The 24322-nt window shown below is 39.3% G+C and overlaps 1 pseudogene; it reads left to right on the plus strand.

Moving 5' to 3' along the window:
• Positions 1-14439: 14439 nt before the first annotated feature.
• LOC789349 (cullin-1-like) lies at positions 14440-18037 on the plus strand (annotated as a pseudogene).
• The last annotated feature ends 6285 nt before the right edge of the window (positions 18038-24322 follow it).

Consider the following 24322-nt stretch of genomic DNA (forward strand, 5'->3'; position numbering starts at 1 on the left):
CGACCCAAAGATCAAACCCAGGTCTCCCGCATTGCAGGCAGATGCTTTACCGTCTGAGCCACCAGGGAATCAGATGGGGTAACAAAATGTTCACATATTTATAATTTTTATAAAATTTGAAAAATTAACCAAAATTTAACTTAAAACTACTGTAACCACATTGACTTTTATTTTTTTCCCATTTCTCTTCCACATATCAGACAGTGATTCAGTTTTCTTGGGCATTTTGTCCGTTAGTCAAATTTTTGGAAGATGGAGACATTTAACTTGAGCTATATCAGAACAGGGCTTCTCAGGTGGCGCTAGTGATAGAGAACCCTCCTGCCAATGCAGGAGACGTAAAAGATGCAGGTTTGATCCCTGGGATGTGAAGATTCCAGGAGGGCATGGCAACCTACTCCAGTGTTTTTGTCTGGAGAATCCTAGGGACAGGGGGACTGGCAGGCTGCAAAGAGTCAGACATGACTGAGGCAACTGAGCATGAATGCATTATCAGAACCAGTACGTAAGGACAGCAATCCTGTGGACATGGTTTGCTTAACACTTTGAGTTTAACCAGAAAACTAGTGAGAAAGACCTGAGGGATCACAGTGGAACTTCTTTAGTCCTCCAGGTTATTTCACAGTCATTTGCAATACTGTGATCTTAAAAGAATATTATATTTTGTACACACCATAAAGAAAACCAGTCAACACCAGACATCATGATGGAGCAAAAAGAGTAGACAAACCACTGCCCATACACAAATAAAGGAGTGATTTTTTAAAAATGGAAACATGTCATTGACAGTAGTCCTTTCACATGATTCTGAGTGAGGTTTGAACATTCTTTGGCATCCTTTCTTTGGGATTGGAATGAAAACTGACCTTTTCCCGTCCTATGGCCACTGCTGAGTTTTCCAAATTTCCTGGTATATGGAGTGCAGAACTTTCACAGCATCATCTTCCAGGATTTGAAATAGTTCCACTGGAATTCCATCATCTCCATTAGCTTTGTTTGTAGTGATGCTTTCTAAGGCCCATTTGACTTCACATTCCAGGATGTCTGGCTCTAGGTGAGTGATCATACCATCGTGATTATCTTGGTTGTGAAGATCTTTTTTTGTACAGTTCTTCTGTGTATTCTTGCCACCTCTTCTTAATATCTTCTGCTTCTGTTAGGTCCATACCATTTCTGTCCTTTATTGAACCCATCTTTGCATGAAATGTTCTGTTGGTATCTCTAATATTCTTGAAGAGATCTCTAGTCTTTCCCATTCTGTTGTTTTCCTCTATTTCTCTGCATTGATCGCTGAGGAAGGCTTTCTTATCTCTCCTTGTTATTCTTTGGAACTCTGCATTCAGATGCTTATATCTTTCCTTTTCTCCTTTGCTTTTTGCTTCTCTTCTTTTCACAGCTATTTGTAAGGTCTCCCCAGACAGCCATTTTGCTTTTTTGCATTTCTTTTCCATGGGGATGGTCTTGATCCCTATTTCCTGTACAATGTCACGAACTTCCGTCCATAGTTCATCAGGCACTCTATCTATCATATCTAGTCCCTTAAATCTATTTCTCACTTCCACTGTATAATCACAAGGGATTTGATTAAGGTCATACCTGAATGGTCTAGTGGTTTTCCCTACTTTGTTCAATTTAAGTCTGAATTTGGCAATAAGGAGTTTTTTGCTTTACTGACTATGCCAAAGCCTTTGACTGTGTGAATCACAATAAACTGCGGAAAATTCTGAAAGAGATGGGAATACCAGACCACCTGACCTGCCTCTTGAGAAACCTATATGCAGATCAGGAAGCAACAGTTAGAACTGGACATGGAACAATAGACTGGTTCCAAATAGGAAAAGGAGTATGTCAAGGCTGTATATTGTCACCCTCATTATTTACCTTATATGCAGTGTACATCATGAGAAACGCTGGGCTGGAAGAAACACAAAATGGAATCAAGATTGCAGGGAGAAACATCAATAACCTCAGATATGCAGATGACACCACCCTTATGGCAGAAAGTGAAGAAGAACTAAAAAGCGTCTTGATGAAAGCGAAAGAGGAGAGTGAAAAAGTTGGCTTAAAGCTCAACATTCAGAAAACGAAGATCATGGCATCTGGTTCCATGACTTCATGGCAAATAGATGGGGAAACAGTGGAAACAATGTCATACTTTATTTTGGGGGGCTCCAAAATCACTGCAGATGGTGACTGCAGCCATGAAATTAAAAGGTGCTTACTCCTTGGAATGAAAATTATGACCAACCTTGACAGCATATGAAAAAGTAGAGACATTACTTTGCCAACAAAGGTCCATCTAGTCAAGGATAGACGGTCATGTATGGATGTGAGAGTTGGACTGTGAAGAAAGCTGAGCACTGAAGAATTGATGCTTTTGAACTGTGGTGTTGGAGCAGACTCTTGAGAGTCCCTTGGACTGCAAGGAGATCCAACCAGTCCATTCTGAAGGAGATCAGTCCTGGGTGTTCTTTGGAAGGACTGATGCTAAAGCTGAAACTCCAATACTTTGGCCACCTCATGCAGAGAGTTGACTCATTGGAAAAGACCCTGATGCTGGGAGGGATTGGGGGCAGGAGGAGAAGGGAATGACAGAGAATGAGATGGCTGCATGGTATCACCGACTCGATGGACATGAGTTTGGGTGAACTCCAGAAGTTGGTGATGGACAGGGAAGCCTGGGATGCTGCCATTCATGGGGTCGCAAAGAGTCGGACACGACTGAGCGACTGAACGGAACTGAACTGAACTGAGTGAGGTACACTGGATAGGAACCTCTGTGGACTAAAGAGAGGGATCAAAGAAATAAGAGGGATTTGGTTTGAAATGGGTGTTATTATGGCTTCTACTACTTGTTGTGTGATATTTTCCCAATCACCCTAGAAGTTACTGTTTCCGAAAACAGAAAACTACAGGTAGGGAAGCACAGAGGTGATATTAATTATTTATTTCTGCATGTTTCAACCACAAACTTACTAACTTAAAACACAAATTTATTATTTGAGTTTCAAAAGTCTGGGCACAGCTTAGCTGGGTTCTGTGCATGTCTCACCAAGCTGCAACGTACTGGTGGGAGATAGAGTCCATCTGGATGTTGGAGGAGGACAGAAAATTCTTCCTTGGATCACAAGGTGTTGACATCAATCAGCTCCTTGGGGTTTAGGATTCATAGTGGACTGCTTCATCACAGGTAGTGAGGGAGAGAGACAGAGAGAGAGAGGAGACTATCAAGATGACACTACTCTTATGTAATCACACACTTAACTGCACCCATCACATCACCTTGGCTACATTGTATTGGCTAAAAATAAGGCACTAGTCCTTAACATTGCAAATACCAGTAAGATGAAATACGGTTTAAAGTCTACTGGCCAGAGGCTCCACTCCTCTCTTTGTGAATAATGCTGTGAGTGACTTAATGTAGGCTTCCCGTTGAGCAAATGACTCTCCAAAAAGAAGTCCAGACAAAAACAGTAGAATAGTAATAGCTCAGTAACTTGGAATAGTAGCTAATGATGATAGGGTCAACCAATTACAATTGCTAATAAATTTAAAACCAAGCACTTGGGACAATGAAAATGAAGAGAAACATTTGCAATTTTCTTGCAGTTTCAGTCTATGCCATGCTCAATTAAATACGTTAGAAAACTTTACTAAATATAATGATAAAGTTTGTGAATATCTTTTTCTTAAGATTTTTAAATTTAAGGAGGAAAGTCATTTACTGTTATAAAAATACTCTTCTCAATATATTAAATTGATTAAATAAAAAAAAAAACCCTACAAACTAAAGTGCATTTCTTTGCCAACAAATATTATTGAAATATGCATGGAAAACATTGCAGATAATATGAAAAGTGTTAGAATACTGATACAGTAATACAGTTACAGTATGAAACATTTGCTTCCTAGTTGAATAATTTTCAGATACTCCCAGAATATCTGAGTTTAGGGTATTTTCTGGATTTTGTTTCAATAATAAAATATTCTACAAAGTGCCTTTTTATTGACATATTAAAAAAAAGTGAAAGTTGCTCAGTCGTGTCTGACTCTTGCGACCCCATGGACTGTAGAGTCCATGGAATTCTCTAGGCCAGAATACTGGAGTGGGTACCCTTTCCCTTCATCTGGGGATCTTCCCAACCCAGGAATCAAACCAGGGTCTCCTGCACTGCAGGTGGATTCTTTACCAACTGAGCTATCAGGAAAGCCCTATTAAAGGAAAGAAGTACTGACAAAGAATATAGTTAAAGACATCTTTAACAAAAGTCAGTGCTTGGGTTAAAAACTATGCATGGATAACCACTGATGAAATGATCACTTTTACTTGGCCAAAGGTTGTGGAATATGGTCCAGTGTGAGCACTAGAGCATTATCTGAAAATTTTTCCAATGAATTATTCATAACCTAGTTAATGCAGAAACTAATTAATTTTGTCAGTTGCTAGCTTTGTGACCAGAAGATTATTTAAAGTCACTAAGGGCTCCAGTTCTCTTGTATGTCAGGTGGGAACACTACCTAAGTACACTATAAGCAGTGACATTCTTAGCAGTGCTTGGGTTGTGGCAGGCACTGTCCATCACCATGTCTACCCTTCACTCTCCTTTCACTGCACTGCACATTTGCATCTTTGGTCCACCCACACAGCAGACCAGAAGTGTTGGTGAACTAGGCCCCTTGTGTGGAGCCAAACCAGGGATATACTGAAGTGGGTACAAAAACCTCAATGTTCTCATTTCTCAATTAGGATAATTCAACTCATTAAATATTTTGACTCTGCTTAGGAACTATTATGTCAGTTCGGTCACTCAGTCATGTCTAACTCTTTCTGACCCCATGGACTGCAGCATGCCAGGCTTCCCTGTCCATCACCAACTGCCGGAGCTTGCTCAAACTCATGCCCATTGAGTTGGTGATGCCCTCCAACAATCTCAACCTCTGTCATCCCCTTTTTCTCCTGCCTTCAATCTTTCTCAGCATCAGAGTCTTTTCCAGTAAGTCAGCTCTTTGCATCAGGTGGCCAAAGTATTGGAGTTTCAGCTTCAGAATCAGTCCTTCCAAGGAACTATTGCTGCTGCTGCTAAGTCACTTCAGCCGTGTCCGACTCTATGTGACCTCATAGATGGCAGCCCAACAGGCTCCCCCATCCCCGGGATTCTCCAGGCAAGAACTCCTTAGAAGAATGGATACTAATGGAGCACTCTATGTATTTGTGTATTTGTTTTATTGCACTTGCCAAGAAATGCACATGGAAATGTTTATGTAGTCACATTAAAATGATAACTTTACTAGATATTTGTTCTTGCTTCCTTCTTTATATATAATCTAACTTATTTTTCATTTATCAGACTTATTTTATGTACGTATTGTAATCAAGTTTACGGAAATCTCTTTTTGAAGCAGTCTATATAAAAATTGGATAGACAGTAGAAGGCAGGTAGAGAACAGAAAGCAAGAGAAGGAAATAGTAAGATTAACTATTTGTAGATTTTCCCCAAGTCCTGGGAATCCCGAGAAATGAAACATGAGACTTTGGCCGGCTAATATCAGGTTTCCTGGGAGGGCAAGAAGAGGAGGTTGTGTTCAGTCACTGGCCCGTCAGTCAGCCAAGCCTATGTAATTAAAGTCTAATAAAATCTGAACCACACAGATAGAGTGTACTTGCTGGTGGGTGACACACGTTGATGTGCCAGGAAAGTGACACATCTTGAGGACAAGGAAGCTCCATGTTTGGAACCCTCCTATCCTCACCCTTTGAGTCTCTTCATTTGGTTGATTGTTATTTGTATCTTTTACAATAAAACTGCATTCATAACTATAGCACTTTCTTGAGTTCCATGAGTCATTCTAGAAAATTATCAAATCTGAAAGGACAGTGAGAATCATCAAATTTGTAGCCCATTAGTTGTGTAGGTGGCTGATGAACCTCAGAACTTTCAGCTTCACCTCCTTTGAAGAGGAGAGTCTTCTGGAGACTCAGAGGTCAACCTGAGAAATCTATACTAACTCCAGGTAGTTACTATCAGAATTACATGGCAGAATTTAATGAAAATGAAGAGCAGAAAGAAGGCAAAATTGTGTTTAGAAAATAGTAGGAAAGAAGGAGGTAGGTATAGACCAAACCAGTGGGAGCTAATGGTATGCAAAATATGGAGTCTGAATGTTTTTCCTAAGTGCAAGAGAAAGCGTTTTAAAAATTTAAAGCATCAGTGTCTCTTTTGCTGTCTCGTACACCGGGTTATTGTTACCATCTTTCTAAATTCCATATATATGCGTTAGTATACTGTATTTATGTTTTTCCTTCTATGCACGATACTGGATGCTTGGGGCTAGTGCACTGGGACGACCCAGAGGGATGGTATGGGAAGGGAGGAGGGAGGAGGGTTCAGGATGGAGAACACATGTATACCTGTGGCAGATTCATTTTGATATTTGGCAAAACTAATACAATTATGTAAAGTTTAAAAATAAAATAAAATTAAAAAATAAATAAATAAAAATAAAATAAAATTTCAAAACTTCAAAAAAAAATTTAAAGCAGATAAAAAATAGAAATAGAATTACGGTTAAAACATTACCCTGGATGCTGTGTGAAAAACTGCAGACTGTTTGGTGGCTGCAATGACCATCCAGTGAAGATAATCCAGGCATGGATGTGTATAGTCACAGTGGAAATGGAGATATTGGGATTTATGTTGATTTTAGAGCCTCAAGTCTTGCAGCTGGTTGGTTGAGGAGTAAAGAAACTGAGAGGAGACAAGGGGCTATTTATTTTTAGGTATTGACCTGAATTGCCAATGCAGGAGACATGAGAGACAGATTCGATCCCTGGGTATGGAAGATCCCCTGGAGGAAGGTGTGGGAACCCGCACCAGTATTCTTGCCTGGAGAATTTCATGAAGAAAGGAACCTGATAGGCTACAATCCATATTTGCACAGAGTCAGACACAACTGAAGTGACTTAGGATGAATGCATGAATTGGCCTGAAAGTAGTAAGTACTCAGATGGAAAAAAAATGGGGAGAAGAACTGACCTATTAGGAGAGATGGAGAGAATTTTGTGTATCTTTAGGTGGTTTATTGTGGCAGCATTTTGATGAATTCCCCAAAGATTTTTACATCCAGATTTGGAAACTGTGATTACATTACTGTATATATTAGTGGGGAATTAAGTGAACTCTGGGAGTTGGTGATGGACAGGGAGGCCTGGTGTGCTGTGATTCATGGGGTCACAAAGAGTCGGACATGACTGAGCAACTGAACTGAACTGAAGGTTTCAAATAAGCAGACATTAAAAATAGAGAACTTAGTGTGTGTTATCTGGATAGGCCCTATGTAATTATAGTTTTTTGAGTGGAAGAGAGAAGTACAAGAAAGAGAATGAGAAAGATGGCAGAGTGAGGACTCAACTCAATGATGCTGACTCTGAATATGGTTAAGTAGGACATAATCCAAGGAATGCAGGTGGCTTCCAGAAAAGGCAAGGAAATGGATTTTCTCAGAAAACCTCAAGAAGGGAACTCAACACTACTGACAGCTTGATTTTAGCCCAGGAGAAGCCTGTGATAGAATTCTAATCTACAGAAATACAATACTATTATGTGGTTGAAATCAGTAAATTTGTGGTAATTTTTTACAGCAGCAATAAAATATTAATATACCTGTTAATCATACAGTTTGAGGTTTTCAGAAAGAAGTTATTTTATAAATATTTAGTTCAGAGAAGGTTGGGTAAAGAGATGCAGACATGAGGGTTGAGAACATATTGATAAAAAGGCAGATAGACAAAGGAGAGGCTAATTTAGATAATACATAGGTTAAGATAGTACAGCTTAGCATTTTGGAAGTCTAATACTACACAGTTACTGTGTGGCATAATGAGGGAATTACTTAAGGTATGTTTTGTGTCAAGTCACAAGTGTGAAAACTTACTTATTGTAATTGCTGATGTATTTTTTACATTGTGAATTATTTTGTTTAAGACATTCAAATTTATATTTTTATCTAGTACAGTTTTTAACATGGAAGTGAGCATCAGAATGCAAATAACAGAAAAAAAGAGAAGCTCAAGGCAAAGGAGAAAAGGCAAGATATACCCATCTGAATGCAGAGTTCCAAAGAATAGCAAGGAGAGATAAGAAAGCTTTCTTCAGTGATCCATGCAAAGAAATAGAGGAAAACAATAGAATGGGAAAGACTAGAGATATGCAGATGACACCATCCTTATGGCAGAAAGCAAAGAGGAACTGAAGAGCATCTTGATGAAAGTGAAAGAGGACAGTGAAAAAGTTGGCTTAAAGCTCAACATTCAAAAAACTAAAATCATGGCATCTGGTTCCATCACTTCATGGCAAATAGATGGGTAAATAGTGGAAACAGTGTCAGATTTTATTTTCTTGGGCTCCAAAATCACTGTAGATGGTGACTGCAGCCATGAAATTAAAAGACACTTGCTCTTTGGAAGAAAAGCTATGACCACTCTAAACAGTATATTAAAAAGCAGAGACATTACTTTGCCAACAAAGGTCCAACTAGTCAAAGCTATGGTTTTCCTAGTAGTCATGTATGGATGTGAGAGCTAGACTATAAAGAAAACTGAATGCTGAAGAATTGATGCTTTTGAACTGTGGTGTTGGAAAAGACTCTTGAGAGTCCCTTGGACTGCAAGGAGATCCAATCAGTCCATCCTAAAGGAAATCAGTCCTGAATATTCATTGGAAGCACTGATGGTGAAGCTGAAACTCCAATACTTTGGCCACCTGATGTGAAGAATTTACTTATTGGAAGAAGACCCTGATGCCGATAAAGATTGAAGACAGGAGGAGAAGGGGACGACAGAGGATGAGATGGTTGGATGTCCACTGACTCAATGGACATGAGTTTGAGCAAGCTCTGGGGGTTTGTGATGGATAGGGAAGTCTGACATGCTGCAGCCCATGGGGTTGCAAAGAATCTGACACAACTGAGTGACTAAACTGAATTGAACTGAAGCATCAGAAAATAATTAACATAGAGGTTTAGATACTAAAGGAAACTTTTAAAATGTATTCTATATTAGGAAGATTGGAAGATTTTTTGTTTTCATTTTCTTCTTAGACATAATTTCATACTTCTTGAAAACTACTGAAAAAATTCCGAGAGAGCACTGACCAAGTACCAGTATGAATGATTCTCTGTTTGCCAAACAATAATTATTACGTCTCAAAGGGTTACAAAATGTATATTAATGACTTTTTTTTTTTTATCATTTCTGGACTCTGCCTTGTCAATTATTTTGAGAAATGATAAAAATTATTCCCTACAAATTGTCAGCAATTAGAGTCCATTTCCCTGTGTTTGGTATACATATTTCATATTATCCTATAGTGACATTATAATTGACTAAAGTGTTTAACCAATTATACTTTGAGGGTTATTTTCCCTGGCTCTAGAAGTATCTTATTGAGACAATAATGAATTCTGTGCAGCCAATCTTATTCTCTCCGGTTGAAAAGACTTTATTATTTATCACAGATAGAGAAAGGCAGTTTTCTTCACTGAAAAAAAGCAAATTAAAGTGAAGTGAAAAAAAAAATAGGATTGCTGGAGCAAAAATTTGAGAAAGCTGCTTCATGAGAATAAAGCAGGCTGTGAAGAGAAGCTGGCCTTTTACAGTCAGATGTTGCCTTTCACTGGTATTTGTTAAATTTAAAGACACCATGAAAATCGTGTGACATTGCATTCAAATGCTTTTAGACCTCTCTTTGGATACAAAATGTAGGTTTCATGCACCTTTTATCTCTCCAAGCTAGTGGAGACTAGGGCAATGCTGTTTGTGCTTCAGAGCACTGCGTTAGTTACAGAATCCAAATGCAGCCACACAAGAACTTGGGAAGCTTATTTTCAATGGTACTTTTTAACTGCAATGGTTTAGTATTTCTTCATACTAAAAATTAGCTGCTGTATGGATAGTTTACTCAAACCCAGTTGCATTATTTATGTGCTATCAAAATTAATTTTTTAAGCTCATCTATCAAAGCATTTTAATATTTGCAAAAAATCTTGAAACAATCAATCATACAAGGAGTTTCCTGGTTCCGGAATATCCTCAAGTGTTGTGAAAGTGAAAGCACACCCCCTCGCCTTCCTGAGAGGTGGAGGATTTTACTTCATCTCTCTCCTGGACAAGGGTCTTTTTCTGTTTGTTTTCATTTCTTTGTTTAATGAGACAATGCTACTTGGAGCACATATTTAAATACACAGTTTTCAAAGCTTGAATAAATATTTCAATTTCTTTAACCATTAAGATAACAAGCATATTTATTATCCCCCCAAATTTCCTTTTGTTTCTTTGCAATGCCTCCCTCCTACCTCTATAGCCAATCCCCAGGCAACGACTGATCTGCTTTGTCAAAGTGGATCAGTGTTCATGATTTCAAATTTTATATGAAAGTTATACAGTTTGTATCTTTAATTTCGTTCTTACTTTTTTTTAACTCAGATACTTTTTTTTTGAAATTCATTATGTTGCAGCATGAATCAATACTTTTTAATTTATTTTTAATTCAGCACAGTATTCTACTGCATGTTATTGTTGTTGTTTAGTCACTAAGTTGTGTCTGACTCTAAAGCATGGAAACCTTACAATTTATGTGTTTATTCCATATGTTGATGGATATTACAAATAATATTGCTGGGTGGTTATAAGTTGCATTTGCCCAGGGACTGATGATGTCGAATATATTTTCATGAGTTTTTTGGTCATCTATCTTTGGGAAAGTGTCCGAATCTTTTGTCCATTAAAAAAAAAATTTGGACCATATTTTTTATGAAATTTGTATACTCATTAAGAGTCTGAACTTCTAAAATTCTTTCTAAAGACCATATTCTGGATACAAGCTCATTATGAGACACATGATGTACAAAGAACAAATATTTTCTCTGTCTGTGGCTTGTCTTTTCATTCAACTCTGAAGGAAGAAACCAGAAGTGTCAAATTTAAATTCTGTAAGTGTACACTACACACTTCCTTCTCAGGAATACTCAGGAGTAAAATATCATTACATCAAACAACAACCATAATGATAGAATTTGGATAATTAGAAGCTATAAGCTGTTTAATGACAGGGCATAGGTTGATCTCTGAAATCCAGGCATCTTAAAATATTGATTTGTTCAAATAATACTTCCAAGGAGAATTTTGCGCTAATAGAAAGTAAAACAGCATTGTATATTTTTTATACAGCCTCCATATTTGAGAAGAAATAAGACTAGCATTTTGAGAATATTCTCAATTTGATATCAGCTCTAAATTTATGAATTTGAATTGTGTTTGCACTTCTCTAGCTGCAAAAGGAGAAATAATATATTCTCTCTTTGAGACTATTTTTCACTATCATTATTTTCAAGACTAAGCAATGGAATTCCACAGTTAACACTAAAGGAAGACAACAGGTCTAAAACAAATATATTATTGGAGCCTGGTAGCTCCCTGAATTAAGGAGATAGAACTCCATGTCTTGTGAAGCCAGTGTGGGTAGAATTTGCATGACAGAGTACTGCAGAAAAGAGAGTTACCCAAGGAAAGAAGTTCAAATATATTCAGAAGGGCCTCCTAGAATATTCAGTTGATTACTAATCAGAGAATGAAGTAAAGACAATACCTGGTGCCAGGCAAAGGACTTCTTCAAAAACTTAAAGGTAAAAATATCTGGAATTAAAGAGAATATGGAACAACAGATATGCTTAACAACCAAAGTAGAAAGCTGTATAATCAGGGGCGGGTGGTGGGGTGCGGGGGTTGTGGTGAGGTTGGAGGGACGGTTGGCTACAGTATTAAGCAGGATGTTGCCACAAAAGTGGAAGAAAAAATAATCCTGACTAAACATAGTTCAAATCCAGCCTAGAAAAGTTTAAAAGCAAGATTCAGATGGTAAAAATATTATCAAAAACTTAACGATATTCTGGAACTAAGCCCCAAAATTTGGTAAAATAAAAATATTTTAGTTAAGAATCAAGGTAAAATTCAGAATGTCTGGTAAGCCCCAAAATGACCAGATATGAAAAGAAGGAGGAGAAGAGAAAATCTAATGAGAAAAAAAAAAAAAAAACGGACCCAGAATTACGCAGATGGTAGAAATTTTAAAAAAGAGCAAACGTTAAAACACTGATTATGAAAATATACTTTATGTCCATGTTAGTTAATTTGGTCTTTGGCAGTTTCCCAACTTTTAAATTTATTATTTTTTCTTTGTGACTAATATCATGTTGATGTATATTGCCAATGTACGAATATGATGTGTTTATAATTATGGAAAATTGTCATAATTTTTTTTTTTGGAAAATTGTCATAATTTTTAACATTCAAAGTGAAAAAGAAACCATATGTTCCAAAGGACAATGAATTGGTCTTGCTATTTATTTACATCTACCAGCATTTATCTAGCTACTCATGTTTTGAAGCACAGCTAGTTTTGTAAAGGAGGGGAGAAAATCTTTGAATTTGGACTTTGAATTATGGACTCTGGGCTTAGAGAACAAAATTTCTCCCTGTAGATCATCTACACACTTTGAGGGCAGGAAAGCCTTGTGTGCTGCAGTCCATGGAATCTTACTGAAGAGTCAAACTGACTGAGCAACTGAACACAACACAGTTTAAGCTACTTGATTCTGCAAGGTGACAACAAGGTGGGCTTAGGTCTTAGGCTTCTTCTGAATCTCAACTATTCTTTTTGCTTCGGGACAAATAACACAATTCCTCTAATGCACCTCATCCACAAAATGGAAATCATAATACTTGCTAAAAAAATAAATAATATAAAAATGACTAGAACATAATTGGAGAAGGCAGTGGCAACCCACTCCAGTACTCTTGCCTGGAAAATCCCATGGGCGGAGGAGCCTGGTAGGCTGCAGTACATGGGATCGCTGAGAGTCGGGCACAACTAAGTGACTTCACTTTCACTTTTCACTTTCATGCATTGGAGAAGGAAATAGCAACCCACTCCAGTATTCTTGCTTGGAGAATCCCAGGGACAGAGGAGCCTAGTGGGCTTCCATCTATGGGGTGACACAGAGTCGGACACGACTGAAGTGACTTAGCAGTAGCAGCAGCAGAACATAATAGAAACTTACTAAATGTCAACTTTTAGAGAAAATTATGTTGAAGAAGTGAGCATGCATATTTAAAGAAATGAAAATTGAATTTTTAAAATATGTTTAAACAGAAGCTATGTGTTCTTTTCCTGTTCTTTGGCTATTATGTGTGTGTGTGTGTGTGTGCGCGCGTGTGCGCGTGTGTGTGTGTAGTGGATTTATAATTTATTTTCTCCTCCTTTCAATAATTCTAATTTTAAAATGTAGACTGTTAGAATCAATATTTTACTAGGGTGAGAACTTACTACTTGACTCCTGTGTTGGGAAGAGGTACAGTAAATTTTTAAACTCTTTAAAAATTTTGCTATTTTTTTCATCGTTAGGAAATTCAGTGATATGTGAGTTGGTGCTCTATATAATGTGCAAAGCAGTATATAAAGTACAAACAATTTTAACAGTACTTATTAATTTTAACAGTACTTATTAACATTTTTCACTATGTTAATTTTAATGAAAACAATTAAATAAATGTTACTTTAACTGGAGCTCTATGACTTAATAATCCCTGCAGGTGCCTGCCAACACACAACAGCTTTTCTTTCCCACTTACAGTTCCATTAGACAGAGTAATAAGTAGCAGTGTAGGTATTACATTTCTAGGGGAAATGGAGTTTAAATAGTAAAAAAAAAAAATATTACAATGATATTAATCTCACGGTCATATTGATAGTTACTAAAAAAGTAGGATTAATGAATAAATCATACTAATCTGACCTAAAGAATGGATTCAGTTACTATGCTTTGAAAAAGTCATTTCGTTAATCTTACAACTGTTCACCAATTCATAAAAGGTTAAATGAAACATTATTTTCATTAGGTCTCTTCACAGCCATCTTGAGTGATTATCTAGAGCTTGTCAGGTTATGTGATTATTTTCCTTCTATGTAAGGCAACGTGAAATTTATAAAATTTATTGGATATTTTGAAAGACTGGCAATTTAATAATGTTAGTAGCTAAGGCATGCTTGATTCAGAAGATAGACTGTGGAGACTTTGTTATTCCTTACAATGGTTATCTAAAGGGGTCTGGTGAATTAAAAAATGTTTTCCAGGGCCCTTCCTGTGCTACGGGCTGGTGAGGAGATGGTGGCGAAGGTTTCCTGGCCATTCCCCTCCAACTACTCCCCAGCGGGAGCTGGAACCAGTTGGCCTGCAATGAGATTTCATTCTCACCATTCAAAGGACATCCTTTCTGAGCTGCTGTGAATAAATTTGGAGTGATACTGTATGTTTCTATCTGATGGAGAATTAGCTGAACCTTGACTAAATATTGTTGCACTGGACGACTTCAGAATATTATTGGGCATGTCACTCAACAGGAGTCAGAAGCCCCATGGACTGAAGCACATTGGCCTCGATCAGTTCTGGGACGACCTCAGAGCTGGCATCCAGCAAGCGTACACTAGATGGAGCACGGCCAAGTCCAGATCTACAGAACTCTACACTCACACGTGTAACTACCACACCAGTGTTCGGAACACGAGTGTTCACCAGTCCAACCAGGCTCGAGGGGCTGGTGTCTCTCCTAAATTGAAAAAGGAGCAGACTCCAGGGGAGCTCAGTTTGCAGGCTTGGAATTGTACAAATGGCTTAAAGAATTCCTGAAGAATTACTTGACAAATCTTCTTCAGGATGGAGATGATTTTATGGATGTGAGTGTACTGAAGTTCTACAGTAAGCAATGGGAAGACTACAAATTTTCAAGCAAAGTGCTGAATGGGATTTGTGCCTACCTCAATCGACATTGGGTTCACCATAAATGTGACAAAGGGTGGAAAGGAATCTATGAAATCAATTCTCTTGCATTGGTGACTTGGGGAGACTGTCTTTTCAGGCCACTGAATAAAGAGGTAACAAATGCTGTTTTAAAACTCATTTAAAAAGAAAGAAATGGTGAAGCCTTCAATACAAGACTGGCAAATGGAGTTGTACGGTCTTACGTGGAACTGGGGCTGAATGAAGATGATGCCTTTGTGAAGGGTCCTATGCTAACAGTGTAAAAAGAATCCTTGCATATCAGTTTCTTGCTGACACAGAAAGATTTACCAGAGAGAGTACTGAATTCTTGCAGCAGAACCCGGTTACCCCCTTTGCTGGAGGAGCAGCAGAGGGTCCAGATGTACCTTCATGAGAGCACGGAGGATGAACTTGCCAGGAAGTGCCAGAAGGTGCTCATCAAGAAACACCTGGAGATCTTCCACACAGTTCATGAACCTTCTGGATGCCAACAAAAATGAAGATTTGGGTCTCATATATAATCTTGTATCTAGAATCCAGGATGACCTGGGAGAATTGAAAAAACTCCTGGAGATACACATTCATAATCAGAGTCTTGCAGCAATTGAGAAGTGTGGAAAAGCTGAGTTAAAAGACCCCAAAATGTGTATACAGACAGTGTTGGATGTTCATAAAAAATACAATGCCCTGGTGATGTCGGCATTCAACAATGATGCTGGCTTTCTGGCCTCACTGGACAAGGCTTGAGGTTGCTTCATAAACAACGTGGTTACCAAAATGGCTCAGTCATCTAGTAAACGCCCCTAGTTGCTGACTTGATACTGTGACTTGCTGGAGTCCAGCTCCAGCAGCCAGGGATTCAACCTGAAGGGGTGACTGGACTCTTTTGAGTCAGCCTCTCAGTTTTCTTGGACTGACTATTTATTTCAAGTGAAGATTCTCTTTTATACTTTTACAAAAGTATTAGATCAGAGGTTTGACATCAGTTCCCCCTGACCCAGATTTTTTGTCTCCAAAAGTCATTGTTGCCCCTCAAAAGGAGTTCCTGCCTCAGTGATTCTCTTATCTACTTCTCATATGTCCTTGTGAATACATAGTAACTCCTGTTAATGTCTGGGCTGCGTACCACATTCCTCAGTTTATTTCTTATCTTTCTAACTCCTGTTTGTCCCTAATATCTTAGCTCGCTATTTCTTAAAAAGGGCTTCTAGCTATTAATATCTCTAAAGTTCCTAATCTCTATAAGCTATAGTAGAATATGCTAACATTACAACATTCCTTAAATCTTTAGCTTCTAACTATTTTAATTATTCCTAAGCCCTAAATTCAGCAAACTCCTTTGCCATAAACACTTTCCTAACAAATAGGCTTCAGATAGCAATCCCTCCCATGGCCTCAAGCTGTAGCCTATGTGCTTACCCTGGAACACTCTTTTGTAAAAGTCCTTGAACAAATGTCAATGATTAACTTTACAAATTATTTTCTGAGCACAGCTGCAGAAGACTTTGTGCCTTCTCAAGCTCCTCTCAAAAACAATAAGCACGTTAATATTCTTTTCAGTCAACTCAGCCGAGGAAAGGGAAAAACAAGTCAGAATCACAAAGCCTAACTCCTTCATCCCAGGTCCATGCCTGTGGGACAAAAAGAGGGAGTTGGGGCCATGCCTCCATTTTGTCAGTAATGCCTAACGCGGCTCCTGACTCCCTTTTAAAAGAGTTCAAAGAACCATTCAACCAAGTGATGGTGGTCTTCAAATAAATTGAAGACAAAGATGTGTTTCAGAAGTTCTACATGAAGAGGTTGTCTCTGCTGGCTAAGAGGTTGTCTGTCAGAGTGTGTGAGTGATGATGACGAGGCAAGCACAATCTCTAAGCTACAGCAAGCTTGTGGGTTTGAGTATATCTCTAAACTTCAGCGTGGGCACAGCTCCTCGGTATGTAAAACCTGTAGGACTTGTGCCAAAATGTCCGTTTTGATCTGGGTGCTCCTGGTCAGCTGCTGATGGCATAAGCCATCAGCATAAGCATTCAATGTTTCAAGACATTGGTGTAAGCAAAGATTTGAATGAGCAGTTCAAAAAGGACCAGACGAACTCCAAGCCGCTGGACTTGGATTTCAGTATTCAAGTACTGAGTTCCAGACTGTGGCCCTTTCAGCAATCTTGTATGTTTGCCTTGCTGTCTTGGGCTGGAAAGGAGTTACCAGCAATTCACAGCCGTTTACTCCAGCCATCACAGTGGCAGAAAATTGACATGGTTATATCAAGTATCAAAAGGAGAATTAGTAACAAACTACTTCAAAAACAGATACACTTTGCGGGCATTTACAGTCCAGATGGCCATCCTGCTCCAGTACAACACAGAGGATGCTTATGCCATCAGCAGCTGACCCGGAGCACCCAGATCAAAACGGATATTTTGGCACAAGTCCTACAGGTTTTATGCTCTGAGGGGCTGTGCCCACCCTCAGACTTTTTGGGGTTAAGCCAGGAAACTGTAGGTGTTCTCCTCCCTGTCCACTCACTCCAAATACTCTATCTCGATCAGAATGTCAATGCATTTCTTAATTTACTGGGTCCTGGGGCTTGCATCTTGAGGACAGCTGAGTCAGTACTTCTACAGGTTTTATGGAAGTCAAAGTTATTGGTCTTGTAAGATGAAAATGCAAATGCGGATGAGGTGGAATTGAAGCCAGACACCTTAATAAAATTAAATATTTGTTATAATAAGAAGAAATGAAGGGTTAACTTCAATATGCCACTGAAAATGCAGAAACAAGAAACCACACACCTAAACATCCAGGAAGATTGCAAACTACTGGTTCTGGCTATTGTCAGAATTATGACAATGAGGAAGGTCCTAAAACACCAGCAGTTTTGGAGAACTACTTGGAGAACTACTGACTCAGTTGTCCTCAAGATGCAAGCCCCAGGACCCAGTAAATTAAGAAATGCATTGACATTCTGATGGAGAAAGAGTATCTAGAGTGAGTGGACGGGGAGGAGGACACCTACAGTTTCCTGGTTTAACCCCAAAGAGTCTGAGCGTGGGCATAGCCCCTCGGTGCACGGGGAGGGGAGCTGAGTGTGCAGCGGCGGAGCCTCCGGACTCCTGCTCGGCCTGAGGCCCAGGCTCCCATCGTGGGCTGGGGCTACTGGAGCTGCTCAGGATCGCCACAATTCCTGTCGTCCATACTGACACCAATGCCATTTAACCTAATTTAAGACTAAAGGGTGGAGAAGTCAATGGCACCCCACTCCAATACTCTTGCCTGGAAAATACCATGGATGGAGGAGCCTGGTAGGCTTCAGTCCATGGGGTCGCTAAGAGTCGGACATGACTGAGCGACTTCACTTTGACTTTTCACTTTCATGCATTGGAGAAGGAAATGGCAACCCACTCCAGTATTCTTGCCTGGAGAATCCCAGGGATGGGGGAGCCTGGTGGGCTGCCTTCTATGGGGTCACACAGAGTCGGACACGACTGAGGAGACTTAGCAGTACCAAGACTAAAGGGTGGGACCTTCTGCGCTGAGGGCTGCACGCTTCTGCATCCGAATCAACCCATTGGCCATGTGAGCACCGCCTGCTGGCGGGGGCCCCTCTGAGGCCAGCAGGCCTGGAGAGCCGCTCTGAAGCAACCTACGTGTAATCTGCTATGAAAAGCCACTTGTATAGTGTCTTTCATCTTTTTAATGTGTGAAAATAAAGAAAATTAAAGGATTTCTGTACAAAAAAAAATATTTTCCACAAACAAGACGTATAATTTCATCAAATCATTTACTAAAGTTTGATTTCATATGACTATATTTAGTCATATAATATGAAGACACTTAACCAACTGGAATGGCAAGTTATACTAAGATCACAACTATCCACATTTTAGAATTATTTGCTGAAGACATCTATAACGAAGACATCAAAATGTCAAATATGTATATTTCAATAAAGTCTCACATCATTTCCTTATAATCAAATATTTATACTTAAATTTAAAAATATTTAGTTATAAAAGTATATTAAGTGACTAAATAAATAACGTATGAAATAAATTCAATTTGCCACCAAAGAGATGTTACCAATTCTATAGGAACTTTTTTTTTTTTTTTCACAAAGTTTAAAGGGTTTCTTTTCTCTTTTTTTAAAATTTATTTTAATTGGAAGCTAATTACTTTACAATATTGTAGTGGTTTTTGCCATACATTGACATGAATCAGCCATGGGTGTACATGTGTTCCCTATCCTGAACCCCCTCCCACTACCCTCCCTATCCCATCCCTCAAGGTCATCCCAGTGCACAGGCCCTGAGCACCCTGTCTTATGCATCAAACCTGAAGTGACGATCTGTTTCACATATGATAATATACATGTTTCAATGCCATTCTCCCAAATCATCCCATCCTCACCTTCTTCCACAGAGTCCAAAAGACTGTTCTTTACATCTGTGTCTTTTTTGTTGTCTCGCATATAGGGTCATCATTACCATCATTACCAATGACGCATAAATTCCACATATATGCGTTAGTATACTGTATTGGTGTTTTTCTTTCTGACTTACCTTACTCTATAATAGGCTCCAGTTTCATCCACCTCATTAGAACTGATTCAAATGCATTTTTAATGGCTGAGTAATATTTCATTGTGTATATGTACCACAGCTTTCTTATCCATTTGTCTGCCGATGGACATCTAGGTTGCTTCCATGTCCTGGCTATTGTAAACAGTGCTGTGATGAACATTGGGGTACATGTGTTTCTTTCAATTCTGGTTTCCTTGGTGTGTATGCCCAACAGTGGGATTGCTGGTTCGTATGGCAGTTCTATTTCCAGTTTTTTAAGGAATCTCCACACTGTTCTCCATAGTGGCTGTACTAGTTTGCATTCCATCCAACAGTGTAAGAGGGTTCTCTTTTCTCCACACTCTCTCCAGCACTTATTGTTTGTAGACTTTTTGATAGCAGCCATTCTGACTGGCATGAAAAGGTACCTCATTGTGGTTTTGATTTGCATTTTTCTGATACTGAGTGATATTGAGCATCTTTACATGTGCTTGTTAGCCTTCTTTGGAGAAATGTCTATTCGGTTGTTTGCCCACTTTTTACTGGGTCATTTATTTTTCTGGAATTGAGCTGCAGGAGCTACTTTTATATTTTTGAGATTTGGGTTTCTTTTAATTATCTTTAACATAGGCAAGGTTATTTAAGTCAATAAATTCTTAAGGAACTGCACACGTTCTTATTTTTTCCACTGCCAATCTCCATGGCTTGTGATGCACTGCAAGACTGTAATTGCACAGCTCAGACTGGGGAGATTAGTTTGTAGTAAGGTTACAATGTCATCTTTGGTAAAAAATAAGATATTACTGCTTTTGGTTCTTTCTTTTCGAAGGCTATAAATACACATTTTATTGGATAAGATTGTGTGTTATTCTAAGGTTGACTGTTCAGTTGAGTTAAGTTCAGTCACTTAGCCATGTTCAACTCTTTGCAACCTCATCAATTACAGCACGCCAGGCCTCCCTGTCCATCACCAAATTCCAGAGTTCTCTCAGACTCATGTTCATCAAGTCGGTGATGCCATCCAGCCATCTCATCCTCTGTCGTCCCCTTCTCCTCCCAGCATCAGAGTCTTTTCCAATGAGTCAACTCTTCACATGAGGTGGCCAAAATACTGCAGTTTCAGCTTTAGCATCATTCCTTCCAAAGAACACCCAGGACTGATCTCCTTTAGAATGGGCTGGTTGGATCTCCTTGCAGTCCAAGGGACTCTCAAGAGTCTTCTCCAACACCACAGTTCAAAAGCATCAAGTCTTCGGTGCTCAGCTTTCTTCACAGTCCAACTCACACCCATACATGATTACTGGAAAAACCATAGCCTTGACTAGGGGGACCTTTGTTGGCAAAGTAGTATCTCTGCTTTTTAATATGCTATCTAGGTTGGTCATAACTTTCCTTCCAAAGAGTAAGAGTCTTTTAATTCATGGCTGCAATCACCATCTGCAGTGATTTTGGAGCCCCCCAAAACAAAGTCTGATACTGTTTCCACTATGTCCCCATCTATTTCCCATGAAGTGATGGGACCAGATGCCATGATCTTCGTTTTCTGAATGTTGAGTTTTAAGCCAACTTTTTCACTCTCCTCTTTCACTTTCATCAAGAGGCTCTTTAGTTCTTCTTCACTTTCTGCCATAAGGATGGTGTCATCTGCATATCTGAGGTTATTGATATTTCTCCCAGCAATCTTGATTCTGGCTTGTGCTTCTTCCAGCTCAGCGTTTCTCATGATGTACTCTGCATATAAGTTAAATAAGCAGGGTAACAGTATACAGCCTTGACATACTCCTTTTCCTATTTGGAACCAGTCTGTTGTTCCATGTCTAGTTCTTGACTGCAAATGTAATAAATTCTTTCCTTAACAATAAAAAATGTAATTTATTCTGTCATAAACTAAAAATGCCTTTCTGTGGGAAAGCCAAATCAAGTTATTATAAAGGTACACTGAATATCGGAACTCAGAAAATATTAGTAGAATTGTATAGGCATGTATTTGTATAAAATAATAGTATTTTGGAATGAGAAATTTTTTGAAGCTTCTGTTAGCTATGATGCTGGAGTAGGAAATGGCAACCCACTCTCGTATTCTCGCCATGAGAATTCCATGGACAAAGGAGCCTGGTGGGCTATAATCAGTGGGTCTGCAGAGAGTTGGACATGACTGACAGACTGAGTACCTTGACCAGGATATATTTAAACATACAATTATGAAATAGTAATATAATGTACCATGACTTGTCGGTATTGGTTGGCCCTAATAGCATGGCTTAATTTTATTGAGTTAGACAAAATGTGGTTCATGTGATTAGATTGGCTAGTTTTCTGTGATTGAGGTTTCAGTCTGTCTGCCCTCTGATGCCCTCTCTCAGCACGTACTATCTTAGTGGGGTTTCTCTTACCTTGTACGTGGGGGTATCTCCTCTTGGCCACTCCAGCACCTGCGCAGCCACTGCTCACCACAATGTCAGAATATTATCAAGTACTTTCACTCTCTTCCCATCTCTCAGCTGGAATTCCCTGTGTCTTCTGGTGCTGTGAAAAAAAAAAAACAGCATCGAAAGATCTTCATGACCCAGACAATCACAATGGTGTGATCACTCACCTAGAGCCAGACATCCTGGAATGTGAAGTCAAGTGGGCCTGAGGAAGCATCACTACGAACAAAGCTAGTGGAGTTGATGGAATTCCACTTGAGTTTTTCAAATCCTGAAAGATGATGCTGTGAAAGTGCTGCACTCAATATGCCAGCAAATTTGGAAAACTCAGTGGCCACAGGACTGGAAAAGATCAGTTTTCATTCCAATCCCAAAGAAAGGCAATGCCAAAGAATGCTCAAACTACTGCACAATTGCATTCATCTCATACTCTAGTAAAGTAACGCTCAAAATTCTCCAAGCCGGGCTTCAGAAATAGGTGAACCGTGAACTTCCAGTTGTTCAAGCTGATTTTAGAAAAGGGAGAGGAACAAGAAATCAAATAGCCAACATCTGCTGGATCATCAATAAAGCAAGAGAGTTACAGAGAAACATCTATTTCTGCTTTATTGACTATGTCAAAGCCTTTGACTGTGTCGATCACAATGAACTGTGGAAAATTCTTAAAGAGATGGGAATACCAGACCGCTGCCTCTTGAGAAACCTGTTTGCAGGTCAGGAAGCAATAGTTAGAATTGGACATGGAACAAAAACTGTTTCCAAATAGGGAAAGGAGTTTCCAAATCGGGAAAGGCTGTATATTGTCACCCTGCTTATTTAACTTATATGCAGAGTACATCATGAGAAACGCTGGGCTGGAAGAAGCACAAGCCAGAATCAAGATTGCTGGAGGAAATATCAATAACCTCAGATATGCAGTTGACACCATCTTTATGGCAGAGGGTGAAGAATAACTAAAGAGTCTCTTGATGAAAGTGAAAGAGAGGAGTGAAAAAGTTGGCTTAAAGCTCAACATTCAGAAAATGAAGATCATGGCATCTGGTCCCATTACTTCATGGGAAATAGATGGGGAAATAGTGGAAACAGTGTCAAACTTTATTTTGGGGGGCTCCAAAATCACTGCAGATGGTGATTGCAGCCATGAAATTAAAAGACACTTAATCCTTGGAAGGAAAGTTATGACCAACCTAGACAACATATTAAAATGCAGAGACATTACTTTGCTAACAATGGTCTGTCTAGTCAAGGCTATGGTTTTTCCAGTAGTCATGTATGGATGTGAGAGTTGGACTATAAAGAAAGCTCAGCGCTGAAGACTTGATGCTTTTGAACTGTGGTGTTGGAGAAGACTCTTGAGAGTCCCTTGGACTGCAAGGAGATCCCAACCAGTCCATTCTAAAGGAGATCAGTCCTGGGTGTTCTTTGGAAGGACTGATGTTGAAGCTGGAACTCCAATACTTGGGCCGCCTGATGCAAAGAACTGACTCATTTTAAAAGATCCCTGATGCTAGGAGAGATTGAGGGCAGAAGGAGAAGTGGACAACAGAGGATGAGATGGTTACATTGCATCGCTGGCTCAATGGACATGAGTTTGGGTGGACTCTGGGAGTTGGTAATGGACAGGGAAGCCTGGTGTGCTGCAGTCCATGGGGTCGCAAGGAGTTGGACATGACTGAGTGACTGAACTGAGCTGAACTGAATATAATGTAATATTCTGATTTATTTATCATACTGAATATACTAGTTTCCTAGACCCATACTAATAAATTACCCAAACTGGGTGGCTTAAAAACAGAAATGTGTTCTCTCATATCTCTGGAGGCTAAACGCTCTAAATCAAGGTATTGACAGTGCTATTCTCTCTCTCTCTCTGAAGGCGCTAGGGGGGGCTTTACTGATTCTTCTAGCTTCTCATGGTTCCTTTCCTTGAAGGTGCATCTTTCCTTCATTGTCACATGTCATTATCCCCGTGTATCTGTGCCTCTCTGTCCAAATTTCCCTCTCCTTATTTGTTTCCATGTAGGCATGACTCCAATTTTGAAGGGAAACTATTCAACTCAGTACATAACTCACCAAAATCCAAATTATAATGCTTACATGAAAGTTCAGTCTTCAGGTTTCTACTTAATTTACTGATTGCTGGTCTCATGTAAGGTTTTATCAGATCAATGTTAAAAGTTATTGTATGTTCAGCAGTGGTGGCTAATTGTGGCACATGGACTTAGTTGCTCATGGCTTGTGGAATCTTCCTGGATCAGGGATCGAACCAGTGTCTCCTGCACTAGCAGATGGATTCTTTAGGGCTTTCAAGGGGACACAGTGGTAATGAATCTGTCTGCTAATGCAGGGGATGCACCAGATATGAGTTCTATCTCTGAGCCGGGAAAATCCCCTGGAGGAGGGAATGACAACTAACTCCAGTATTCTTGCCTGGAAAATTCCATACACAGAGGAGATGGACAGGCT

The sequence above is a fragment of the Bos taurus genome, chromosome 6, assembly GCF_002263795.3.
Source record: "Bos taurus isolate L1 Dominette 01449 registration number 42190680 breed Hereford chromosome 6, ARS-UCD2.0, whole genome shotgun sequence".
Lineage (NCBI taxonomy): Eukaryota > Metazoa > Chordata > Mammalia > Artiodactyla > Bovidae > Bos > Bos taurus.